This window comes from Wyeomyia smithii, chromosome 3 (genome assembly GCF_029784165.1).
Source record: "Wyeomyia smithii strain HCP4-BCI-WySm-NY-G18 chromosome 3, ASM2978416v1, whole genome shotgun sequence".
Taxonomy (NCBI): domain Eukaryota; kingdom Metazoa; phylum Arthropoda; class Insecta; order Diptera; family Culicidae; genus Wyeomyia; species Wyeomyia smithii.
Window position 1 is genome coordinate 274,919,383 of NC_073696.1, and position 13,621 is coordinate 274,933,003.

General features: G+C 41.2%; 1 protein-coding gene across 4 annotated transcripts in view; it reads left to right on the forward strand.

Moving 5' to 3' along the window:
- Positions 1-4,178: 4,178 nt before the first annotated feature.
- Positions 4,179-13,621, forward strand: part of LOC129729594 (uncharacterized) — a 114,426-nt gene continuing 104,983 nt past the window's right edge. For 3 of the 4 annotated variants that reach the window (XM_055688282.1, XM_055688287.1, XM_055688284.1), the window contains exons 1-2: positions 4,179-4,624; positions 9,739-9,792. The gene's annotated coding sequence lies outside the window, so the exon portion shown is untranslated. The remainder of the gene's footprint in view (positions 4,625-9,738; positions 9,793-13,621) is intronic. The other variant, XM_055688283.1, reaches the window with a different exon arrangement.

A 13,621-nucleotide genomic window follows, 5' to 3' on the forward strand; every position in this document is an offset into this window, starting at 1 on the left:
GTTGGAGCACATGACAATCATCGATGCGTTTCACAGTTTTGTATAATTTTACATCATCCGCATAAAACAGCCGACATCCCGGTGGCAGTAAAATCGACAGTTCATTGATAAATATTGAGAACAGAAGTGGACCGAGGTTGCTTCCTTGTGGTACGCCTGACATGTTGGAGAAGCTTTTAGATGATACGGATCCGATCTTGACACAAAGCCGTCTGTCCGTGAGATAGGACCTGAACCAACTAATAAGACCATCGGAGATACCAAGTTTACTTAATTTTAGAAGCAATATGCCATGATCAACTCTATCGAAAGCAGCTTTTAGATCAGTATATATTGCGTCAACCTGAGAACCGGCATCAATATTACGTAGGCAGTATGAAGTAAACTGAACCAGATTCGTGGAAACGGATCGTTTGGGGTAAAACCCGTGTTGGTCAGCTGATATATAGTTTTTACAGCTCGAGAACAGTACTTCATTCATAACGATCTCAAATACTTTGGAGCAAGCACATAATGACGTTATGCCGCGATAGTTTGCAATATTTTGCTTTTCTCCTTTTTTATGCACAGGGAACATGATTGACAATTTCCAGCTGGTGGGGAATTTGCCTTCACGGAGAGACTTGTTGAAAAGTAACGTCAATGGCTGGAGTAATGAGCTCGTGCATCGTTTCAGGACACAGGATGGTATTCCATCTGAGCTGGGTGACGTAGAAAATTTCATCTTGGAGATAGCGGATTCTACCTGTTAATGTATGCAATGTAGGGAACGACCCAACTTTTAGTAATGCTGTTAGACAAGAGGTTTAGATCTCACTCTATGTAGCGCCTCGATAAAGGAGAAAGTAAAAGACTGGTATGTTTCTGATGAACCCAGCTTTTCAGACCATCAGATTTTATATCGAGGCTACCCCTCTCGAAGAACTCCAGGAATCCAGAGAAAAATAATCGAACTCCAGTTGAAGTGGACATCGCAGCAAGTGACCTACAGGACTGGACCACGGAAGCTTTTGCTGCAAACTTTTCGTTAATGAAACTCGACTGTTCACGGTCGCTTGTCGACTGTTCACGGAGGCTAGTATCAACTGGGCACTAAGCTCTCTTGAGCCGTTGAAGTCTCCAGGACCGGATGGCATGCTACTAAACTTCTGCAAAAATCGGACGGGCTCATCATGTCCAAAATCATCAGCTTTTTTCGAGCTTGACTCTTGGATATAATTGGCGAAACGTGAAGGTAGTGTTCATACCAAAGCCGGGCAAAAACACGAAACATTGCCCAAAGCCTCCAGACCTACAAGTCTAAATTCGACTCTACTCAAGTTGATGGAAAAAATACGGACAACTACATCCGCAGCGAGTTTCTAAAGGAGTTACCCTTGCATAAGCATCAATATGCAAATCTTCAAGGTAAATCTACTTAAACCGCTTTGCACTGCCTAGTGATGAAGATCGAGAAGTAACTGAAATATAAAGAGGCAGTGCAATGAACTTAATCCAAGCAATGCTTTCTAGCAGGAAGATCACAGCTGCATTTGGAGATAGGTCTGTCACGGTAGAGGCAGTGAAAGGGTATCCTCAGGGAGGAGTTTTCTCTCCTAACCAAGCTATCGCAGCTAGGCTACGAAGTCATTGGTTATTCTGATGATATAGAACTTATTGTTCGGCAACTCTATCTGATTGTATGCAAGTGGCTCTTGACGCCACCTCTCAGTTGCGCTTAGAAGAAGGGCTTAACGTTAACCCAGCTACAACAGTCATTATACTCTTTGCCAAGCGAAGGATGCATGCAAATATCTTGGAATCATTCTGGATACTGAACTGTACTGCACAACTAGACTACGCTATCAAGGAGGCAACTTCAGCTATCCGGACTTGCAGTACACTGCTCAGCAAGACCTGGGGGCGGAAATCACAGCTAGCGCTCCGATCTCACATCACCATTGCTCGGCCACCTACAATGCCCTTGTATGGTGGCCCAAGGTAAATGAAACGACAGCCCAGGCGAAACTTACCAAAGCTCAACAATTGGGCTGTTTTTCAGTTACTTGTGCCCTGCGCGCAATGTCGACTGCAGCCATGGAAGCCATGTTCAGCTTACTGCCTCTGCATCTCCATGTGAAGAAGGAGGTAGAGCTTGGTGCACTAAGGCTGCAAAGAAATACCTAACGGGCCATCTAAGCATCCTGAAGGAGTTCAATCTAACAACTAACAACAGGCTCGGACTGGATGGAAGCGAAGTCAAACATTGACGTTCCGTCTTTCATCAGGCACCATCCGTTTCTACACGGATGGCTCGAACTGGATCAGGGATTGACGGACCAGGTATAAGGACTACTACCTCGTGGCCAACCGTCTTTCAAGCAGAGGTATAGGTAATATACATCTCTAGTACGATATAGCTATAATGCAACTATAGACATACCATGCTATGCTTTTTTGGGTTTCCGGTCACTGCGGAATCGAAGGAAATAAACAAGCCGACAACCCAGCAAGAGAAGGATCTGCTCTGCAATTCATTGGACCTGAACTCGCCAAAAAATTTTAACTGACAATTGCCGGTTCTGCAACGCTGAACCTGAGAGTTCAGCGCATCTGCTTGGCTTTTGCTTCGTCTAGGTTCAACTTCTTCGGAAGTTACCTTTTAACTCCATAGGGGCCATTCATATACCACGTGGACAGTTTTTTAACGATTTTAACCCCACCCCCCTTCGGACAACCGCCCATATAAATTCTAAAAATTTTGTATGGGCCGTGGACATCACACAGACTCCCCCTCAAAGCTGTCCACGTGTTATGTGGATGGTCCCATACCAGGTATGGAGTACCAATCCCAAAACGGTCACTGATTTCATCAACCATGTAGTTTCTAATTGGGACACAGGCTTACAACCAACTGGCTCAACTCCATCAATGAGCTCGAGCATCTTATAATCTGTGTAAAACAATCGGGGCCAGCCACAAAAGACAAACCGTCCTGTCACAGTGGCACTTTTGCCCTTTAGGCATACAGAAAAAGGGGGCCCTCGACTCGATTGTAGCAACTATCGAAGAATTAACATTCCCTGATTTGTTCCGTGTAAAATTTTGCTATGTATTGTTCGGACCTTCAATCTGTTTGACTATAATTACGATTCAATCAGGCAAAACGTGTTGGGACGCAATATGCTCGAACTAATTAAACTGAATTGTGCTTTGATGGCCTTAAATCATGTTTCAGTTTTTTTACATAGCACCGGAAGGAGAACAAAATTATGATTATGATCAAAATCACATTATCATTCACTCGTAAGTGCACGAGTAGAACGTTGCTTGAACATTCAGGATTTAAAAATTGAAATAAATTTAATTTATAACTCATAATTCGGATATTGTAGAATCAAAGTTTACAAATTTATTTGTTGTAAAACGGATTTTGAAGACAATTTTGTAATTTAACCGAAAATCATCGGACCAGAATTCTAATTTACCTTTTCGTTTGTGTGTCTTACAAAAATAACATAACATAACAAGGCCATTCCAATGACTCATGGAATTTAATTGCCACCGTTAGGTTTTTTCATCCTCTTTCCGTTTTATCCATCAACATTGCAATTTTATTTAAAACAAAGAGTAAGATGCAGCACCTAGGCAATACGTACGCCATATTACTGAAAACGATAAATTCAAATACGCAACTCATGTTGCACGACAGAAACTGGTCATGTCACGTCACTGCTCTAAAGAAAATCTCAGGCCACGCTCACTATTTGTTTTGATACATTTCAAACGCTTAAAATGTCCTTATATGTGTACACGTGTGTGCAGACAGGGCAGACATAAACAAATCCGTCCCTCCACCCGCAAGGTCTTTCCTGCCGGTGGTAACCATCACCTCGGATACAATGCGTCATTTTTTAACTTGTGACGGGCCAAAAATGAACATGACGATCAGATTCGGCAATAACCTAGAAAACCATGCGGTTTTCTTTCTTTCCTTCAAAACGCCATATTGACAGTGGGAGTGCAAACGCCACGACGATGAAAATGTTTTGTTGTTGTTTATTTTCTAGCCACTCTCGCGAAACGCACACCTACTAGGATGCCATCATGCAAACCCACGCACACAGGTTTGCAAAATGTGTGTCGTAGTGCCCTAGTTGAAACTGGCAGCGTCAATAATAACACGATGATCAGAAGCGTGAAACAGCTTCTACAGAATATCAACAAAAGTAATCGCTTCTGCAAGTGGATCTGAGTTTGGAAGCATAGCCCTGGCCAGCCAAGAAACAGCAAATTCAATGAATGTTCAATAGAGATTCCATTAGTCGTGGATGCCGTGCGTCGCCCTCACTTCCTTGCACGCCCTCGACCTCTGGCAAGTAGGGCCTACTATTTCTACTGGCGTGAAGTGTGTACTATACGGCAGCAGCACACCGTTGCAGAGCCGTCCGTGTGTATAGGCATCTCGGGGGCACTCGCGCTTCGTCGGCTCAGAAGAAGCGGCTCCAACATTCGACTTCGAGCTAAAGTAGGCACTTGTGCTGTACAGCAGGAAAAGTGTTTGTGGTGTGCAAAATTGTGCCGATTTTCTGGTTGCAGGTTTAATTGATTTGCTGGACGCTAACGCCGGGTGGAGATCGAAAAGGTAAGTGAAAATTAGGTTGCTAACTGAGAAATTGCTACATTTTGTATCAGTTCTAACTGCGAAATATATCACGATTTGTGTGCACCATTGATGACGAATTCCTCACGCTAACTAGGAAAAGAATGAAAAAAGGCGTATTTGATTGCGTTCGAGACTACAAAGTGTAGCAATGAAGTTTTGGATATAATAAAAAGTTAATTCAATGATTGTAAAACTGTTGGATAAACACGGTATCACGAAATGTGAATTGATTGTCTCGATCACTTCATATTCATCTTCTGCGTCGCCAATGCGGCAATTGCATTCCATCGTCATCAATCGCGATGCAACTGCAGTTACGATCGTGGAAAATGTCCGCCATCAGAACCAAATCGTAATTCACTGCAATGTGGAAGCGGATCCACTAGACAGTGTTATTTTTATTTGACAGCATTCATTACGGTCTGACTAATCAAAGATGCTCAGTCTGGGAGCGTGATTTGACCCATATTTGTCTGTTTGCAGTGCCAAATGTCAGCGAAGAATGTGCTCGCATATGTGTTTTTTCGTTGCCTTTTTTCCTTCCTCTCGTAACCGAGAAAGTGCCAAATTTTGCGTCCAAAATAACGCAAGGTATGTGGATCGTCTGCACCGGTGGTGGTGTAATGGCCGGCGAAGACCGGCTCGGATAAATTGTTGCAAGATACGACTGCAACCGATAGACCGCACGATACCAAGCCGGAGCAGCAGAAGTTGTCTGTGTACTACCGTTCGTGACTTTTATATGTGGTCCATAAAATAATTTATTTTTGTACAAAAGTGTTTTGGATTCCATTTATTTGTTTATTCGTTCCTTAAACTTGAGAGTTGAAGTCTCTCCTAGAAAACATACGAGCAAAAATATCTTACTTCTACATTTAAATATGATGCCTAGTGAAAGATTGCATGGCTGATAGTTGAAAAGTATAAATTATCAATAACCTAAGTTAGTTAAGTTGACTCATCATCTCACTCATGATTTTTGTCGGAAGTTATACAATTATAAACCCTAAATAGTGGTTATCAAATCTATTCAATGCGTTTTTGATGCACGTATCAATCAGAATCTAATAATATGAACCGAAGGATAACATTAAAATCTCAAAATTGATAATTTGGTAAACATTCTAACTCAGGGATGAATTTAACAGTGAAAGTCATGACGTTTGTACTTCGACTAAGAGTTGATGTATCCTGCACCGAATTGGTGTTGAATTTATTCTTGCTAAAATATAAATGTTAAGTAAACAAATTTTTTTTAAAATCAAACTGTTTTACACAGTTGGCACACTTAGACTTATACTTTTTTAGTGATGTAAACAATTTATCAAAACACGTGAAAGTTCGGCAGGAATTAAAAATTAATATCAGAGTATAAGTACATCAGAGAATGAAAAAAAAACTGAAAAAAGGATTAAAAATAATAGATAAATAATAATAAACAGAGCGAAAATAATCAGCGCCAGCAAGTAGAAACTGAAATATTTCAAGGTGTTGGGTGAAGAAGGCCTGTAATAGACAACAATTGAGTGACAAGAAGTTTCTTCAAGGCACTAATTCAAAACAAACCGTACCACCGTCACCGTTGGTTTAATTGGTCAAAACACCATGCCAGAGACAAAAAGATTGCGGGTTCGAGTCCCGTCGGGATGCGTTTTTCCAAATTTGTATCATATTTTCGGTTCGCTTATTTTTCGCTTACCCTGCTGCACACATTGTCTGCCTTAATGAACTAGTTCAAAAAAAAAAAAAATAAGAAAACTGATGAAGCCTTAAAACTTGGTTTCTATTCTTATTGCAATAGGAAAATAATGCGCTAATAGTGAAAAAAAGGTTGTAGAGGTTGTGTATAAGGCACGACCGCATGGTTAACGTAGAATTACGACAGCCTGTTTCGTGTCAATTTATTTCTGCCGATAGATTAGGCAATAAATTCGATTGTGATGATTCAATTTGACAATGTAAAGCGGGAAATTGTAGTCCTGTTTTTTTTTCAACTCATTTTGAGGCTGTTCTACGTAAACTAGAAGATACAATCTTGGATTCCAAAATGACGTTTGGAGTCGATTTGTTTACTTATTTATCTATTTGTTTTTGTTTATTTTATGCAGATTTCCGAAAACCGGAAGTCGCAACCATGGATTTTAACATAGCGTCTGATATTTATTTACGGCCTCTGGGCATCATTTCGATTCGGGAAACACCTGTTTTAGGTGGTAATCAATCATTCTACGCTGTCTTCAAGGAACCAGTTGACACCATCTTGAACTTTGAAATGGCCTCTGAAGTTGATTCTCGCTCACTGAGTGTCATCTCTATTCTGAAAATATCTATATTAGGTGGTATTCGGTCATTTTAGTCAATTTTCTCGAAACCGGAAGTCACCATCTTGAAATTCTAAATGACGTGTGGAGTTGATATTCGGGTACCCACATTCGATGATATTTGATCTTGTTTTCAGCTCTGATTGCTCGAAATTAAATGGAATTTTATCTAATTTTCCAATCGATTGATGAAAAAATGAGACAAATCGTTGGAATTAACCGAGTTTCAAGAATTTGGAAGTGGACGATTTTCGTTACTGTTATTTTCATTCGTATTGCGTATCATAAGAAGAAATTGTCTTGATCTCTTTTCTACTCAATCGATGAAATTTCCAGTTAAGCAATAGTAGTGTCAGGATCTCTACTGTCGTTATTCAATATAAAACCATTTTTCATGGCGGTTTCAGAACTGCTGTTCGCTTATTTAATAAATTAATATATCAATAATGGCAACGCATGATAATGTCATTTGACAATTTATATGTTTAAAGGTTTGGATTGTAGTTCTCGTTAAATTTGATTCGATCATGCTACAGTAAATTATCGAATGCATCACGCAAAAGTTGGATGGTGCGAAACCAGTACAAAATTGTGCGTTTTTAGCGCAATTTTTGATGTAATTCGGAACCAGTACAATGATTGCGTGTTGGGCATAACGCAATTAATGCTCTAGCGTTTCTCCAATGTATGTGGCAGCTCCAAACTACTACACCTAAACAGTTTCAACTGGTATCAAGCAGCATTGCAAAGCGAGCGAGAAGCAAAATTATTCTCCTCCTTTCTGCTTGAGGACGAGACAAATGCTACGCTTTTCAAGTCTTTTGCACACACGCTTTCGAGATAATTTTTCTTCTTCATGCATTCCTCTGAATAGCAGCAAGCACGCACCGACAGTATGAGTGAGACTAACAACAGCACGGGTGTCTCGCTCATTTCTTGAAGCAACGAGATATCGCCTTGCGCGTCGCAATCCGAACCGAAAGAGAAGCGAAAGAGCAACCTGCAAATTGTATGTGATGTATCTAGTCTAGCCACTAATACACTCGACGTGGGAAATAAAGTGTCGGTATATGATACATATTCTGATTTCATTCTATGTCAATGTATTCGCAGTACAACTGTTGCGTTATGCGTTTCACACATTTATTGTGCGATTTCTGTGCAACATTTGTGCGAATCGGGAAGACACAATGATTGTACAAGACTTCAACTTTTGCGTGTAGAATTAATCTTTATCACTTTTTACCTCGAAATTAAATTTAAGTTCGGTCGACGTAAAAACGATTCGATTTTGAATTCTAACACTACCTAAATACTTTGAACTGTCAAAAAAATTTGTTCAACTTATCGCATGCTGTGATCAATGCGTTGTTTGACACGTGTATTCTGTCAAAATCGATTGATAGTTTGCAATATGTTGAAGCGCACGGTGTGAATAGAACTGATGTTCAAGAATTACATCAATCGAAAAGAACGTCCTGATAGATAAGATTTATCAACAGATTGTTTGAAAATATGAGATTTTTTCCACACAATCGAGATTCGGAAAAAATTTAACATAATGTGAGCAGCGCTTTTGTTTGTTCGCTCTCGATATCGCCATTTGATTTCGTGATTAAACCAGTTGCTTTGAAATGTCTCTCTGACGTCGTCTATCTAGATGGGGTTGGCGTCGCGAAGAGAGGTATAAGCTTGTACGTATATAAAAACTGTTGATATGAAGGAAAAAAAAAAAACAAACAAAAAATTGACCTTGAAATTCTTTCCTCATTTCACGCGCTATATAGCTTCGCCACTGGTGGGGAGAGAGCGGACTAGATAAGATTTATTTTTTGCGAATTCGCCACTTTGACTAAAGTTAATTTCTGCACCGATTGTGGAAAGGAAAAAAACGCCACTCTAGTAGTGGTTTCCGTCGAGTACAAAAGATGGAGTCGGTGCCACGTTTTTCCTCAATGCTACCACGTGGTTTGTTTTATTTTCGAAAAAAACTTGTCGAACAAAAATGCTAATGAAGTGTTGGGAGGGCGAATGCCTACCATACAATGGGACGCACGTGGGATACCACGGCGAAGCTCGCTTGTAAATAACACCAGTGATTAGTGATGGGAAGCGGCAGCATTCGCCCTATCTCTGTCTATGCGGCGACTGCTGTGCCGGTTGGGACGCCATGTTTGTTTTCTTTTTATGTAACATCATCGTCATCATCAACTCGCTCGCAACACAGTAGCCTTCGCGTAGTGCCAAACAGTAACATCAACATGTTTATATTGTTCACCCCGGTGCCGTCGTAGATGTAGAACAGGAGAGTTGGGGAGAGCAAAGTATACATAAGTGGATGACACGTGGGGACTCGAGCAGAGTGCCCTGCACAGAATGCATTTATGCGGGAAGTTAGATAAAGTGAAGAATTGCAGGAAGCATTAAATTAAAAAGCAACTCTATGCGGTGGAAATAGTGGGAATCGGAAAGTAGACCTAAACCGTTTGTTCTAACAACTGCTGACGAGAGGAAGAGTAAGAAGCTGTTAAGGGTTGATTCTCGTATAGAAAACTGTCGTCTGACGTTTGCGAAGCAGGATACGACCTCTGTAGAAGGGGCACAATCGATGAACTTTGACATTTTTTACATTCAAAATTCGATACGATACGATTTAGTCGGCTTGTTAGCCATGCCAGATTTGATATTTGATTGCTGTACAGTTTTCCATCTCCTGCATTGCACTGACGAAATGTTTTTTCTTTTCTCTTCCTTTCTTTGCTCCCCCTGCAGCCATCTGTTTACTGCAGCGCATCGCGTGCGCCCGAAAGTGTCCCAGATCGGCCGGTAAGTTGCTCACACTTCCTGCGTTTATTTTAAAAACCGACAGCTCACCACCCTGGCCATTGGCCGTCATAATTTGCCAGGCTTTATTGGACAAGAAAAGTGAAACTGCCGGAGAAGATGCGCACTCTGAGGGTGGGGTAGCAAGGAAACAGACGTGCTTGGCCCCCTCCCTAGCTTCGGGCTGCTAATAGACGTTCATGTAAGCACAGAGTTCCACGCACCGCAGCTGTGCGTCATAAACCGCGTCTCTGGGAGAAAAACTGTGTGACCTGATTAGGCGGAGGTTTTTGGTTTGGAATTCACCTTGTATTTAGTTTTTTTGTTCTTGCCTTGGCTTTCATTTGTGACAGTTGTCAACGATTGTTGCGCTTAAATTTTTACAGTAGACTAACGTTAATTCAACATTCAGTACAGTGAAAATTCGTTAATCGGATGATAGCTCTACCGAAAGCAATCTTAATTGATAATTTAAGCGCTCATAACGGATACTCATTCGTAAACGTATTGGTGTGTATGTCATATCAAACACGAGACTTTTCAAATGAATCGCTTTTAATTTGATGGCTGGTTAATACCTGAAAACCCGGTTTGCTTAAAATTATAGTATAGTTAACCCTATGACAGATTCGCAGCAATCAAATCAATCGGAAACAGACGCCATTATAGCAGCGGTCGTACCGAGAAATATTTTCTCACAATTACATTCAATTAAAAATAAAGCATTTTGTCGACTCGTCATCTCAGTGTATGCATATTTGTTTTGCGATGAGTAAGATAGCGCCTACTATTTAGTAATAGTCTAGTTTTTTCATATGATAGCTGTCCCCAGGGTGGTGTATGTTTCAGCCACATGCAGCGAGAAATTCACCTAACTGACCGTAACCTCGTGAGTTACCGTTGGGATTTGTTTACAAAAAAAAAAAGAAAAACGGAGCATGTAGAATCTACAACATCATTCCGCGAGAGAACCTGCGGTTTTCGGTTTCGTTTGAGTGCGTAACGGTAAATGTATATGTGGCGATCGAATGAGTGTTTCACGAAGCAAAAGAACTGCATCATAGCAGTTAACAATCGCGGTTGCCATGGCAACTTGGAACTCACTAACCTAAACCAATACGAGCTAGCGAGGCTGGTCGGTATGTATTGGAATTTTTCTTGGCTAAGCTGGGTGAAAATAGTGTTTGTTTCGTTTCGTTGATTAGACGGTCTAGTTTCCGTCGTCTACTAACACATCGGCGACACTGCACTGAACGATCGTTTTTGTATTACATGTTGTATTCCTGCTTGACAATGAGTGGTTATTATTAGACTTGTTTTACGCGTGATTGGCCGTACTAAAATTGACAAAAAATTGTCGCAGTCATTATGCATTGAAAAGCTGTGATCATTATTCATCATTGACTGATTAGGTCGCCATGTTTGCTTTTTTATTGAATTGACAACTACCTGACAGCTCGCGATGGACTGAATTGTTTGGAAGTAAGCAATCGGTGCTGCGGTGCACGGAACGGCAAAGAGGAACAATTGTTTGCTTCCTGATGGTGTAAACATATTTGCCGACGTCGATTTTGTTGTGTTCGGCGTATGTGGCACACGCATCGCAATATGGCCGACGGCTAACTTCGCGAGTGTAGCTCTTTTTGACGCAGCTCGGAACAACTCAACTGACAGCTTGTAACACAACGAAGGTGAACGATGCGGGTATTTAGATGAAAACAAATAAAACAAAACTAGAGCAGAAGTAGTCACATCCTCAATCTTTTTTCGTGATTTATGGATGTGTGGCTGGCAATCTTTGAGATTGAAAACTGAACTATAGACATAATAGTTGTTTTACGATTCAATTTAATTCTTTTTATTGTCTAACCGAAGACTCAATTCCTGAGATATGTCGTGGTCATTCGAAACCACGTGCTAGCGGTGCTTGGACGCCATTTTCGATTGCACGCGGAGGCTTGTGTTCAGACTAGAGGAACATTTTCGAATAATGTATCATCGGGCTTTTTTCCACAGCGCAAAGCTATTTATTATTATTTGCGTTCAGCCGTTTAATTGCAATCAAGCACAGTTGTATGGGTTGCATGTCGGTATCAATATGATGGTGATGCAGGGTGTGAAAAAAGCACGGCTAACTCGAAGGTGAGTTTGGTAACGCGCCACATAGCATCGCACACGTCGATGAGATGGCAGTTAATGATCGGAACGGTATCTAGCTGCTTCGCTTTTCTAGTTCTGATCGGAGCAATCGATCAGGCCAAAAAGAGTACCGGCCGGGTGCTTCTAGCGCGATCTTCGTTCGATGTGGTGGTCATGACCTGTATCGACTCTCAGCGGCTACAAAGTCGTCGACGACGACAACGAAACTGGTTGCCGGTGAGGTTATGTAAATCTAGCAGTTTGTTGAATTTAATGAAGCGTCGTTATTGCTCGTGTACGTTTTCGTACATAAAACTCCGGCGCAGTATGAATAAATAACCAAACTCATCGAACTCATGATAGTCTAGAAATACGCTAACAGTAAGGCTACACACTTCAAGGTTGAGCGCCAGTTTTTGCGTGTTAGAATATTCGGTATAACTGATGACTTTCGAACATTTTCCATCCGAATTATGGCATTTGAATGAATTTTAGCTCCCGTTTCAAACCTGTCATCTTCATGCGCCACTGTTATTAGGTATAAATTTAGATGAACCAGATAACAATTGGTTTGTATTAACATACACCGTAGCAGCGCAGTAAACAATCTTGTGTTTTAGTAAAACGCAACACAACAGCTACACAACTACTTACCGTCTGCGCTGTAGGTGGCGTGTATGTATGAACCTCCATGGTAGAGAGAGGTTCAGCGCTACCTAGACAACAACGACGACGACGCATCGTTTCGTTTCATTTGCACTGTGGTATTATAAACTCGACAGAGACCGTTCTGCATCTGATAGTATGCCATGGCATGAGGGTCACTTGATCGAAGTAAACGAAAAAGAGCCTGCCTAGTAACATGATTGTGCAAATTTTAAAACGCTCAAAATATATTTTTTTCTTGCTAAAAAAATTTACATGGCGCTAGACGATCGTAAATTTAAATTTCTGTGAGCGAATTGATGTTTTGGTTACTTAGTAAATTACGTTGCGAAAAATTCAGACGTTTTGGGCAATTAATCGTCGTTAAGGCCCAATTACACACACGGCGTGACAACGCCTTCCTGACGAAAATTGTCAGTACCTTCCTGAAACCTTCGAGTGTGCCTTCTAGCATCTAACACCTTCCGCTCGTCTACACGGAAAGCTCAATCACGCCGTCTCGATCCCCGCCGTGTGCTAACCTTCTTATCGTCATGCCACCCAATTCATGTTTGTTTATGTTTGTTGGAAGAAAAAATAAGGCAACACACTTCTAGAATCATCAGCAGGCGAAAAATGATACAACACGGCGTTGCCAGCACCTTCGCCAAAAGAAGGCGACACAAGACCGTGTGGAAGGTACGATGCGTCTAGCCGGAAGGCAGTCAAGTACGCAGCTGAATGCGCGGACGACTACCTTCTCCACTAAAAGGCACAGCTAGAAGGTTCTGGTTGAGAGGCGTCCCAACGGAAGGCGCGATTACGCCTTTTAATTTGTATGGAGAAGGCATCATTACGCCGTGTGTGTATTCGGGCCTTTATCGCTATAATTGAATGCATAAAGCGTCAGTCATTAATTATCTGGACTCAAAAAATAGGATCACGGAGCAATGATAATGAAATAAAAATGTTGAATAGGGAAAAAAAGTTAAAGGGTATGTGCTTGAGAGCCCAAACGTAGGCTTGACGTGGGACTATTGTGGGTGTA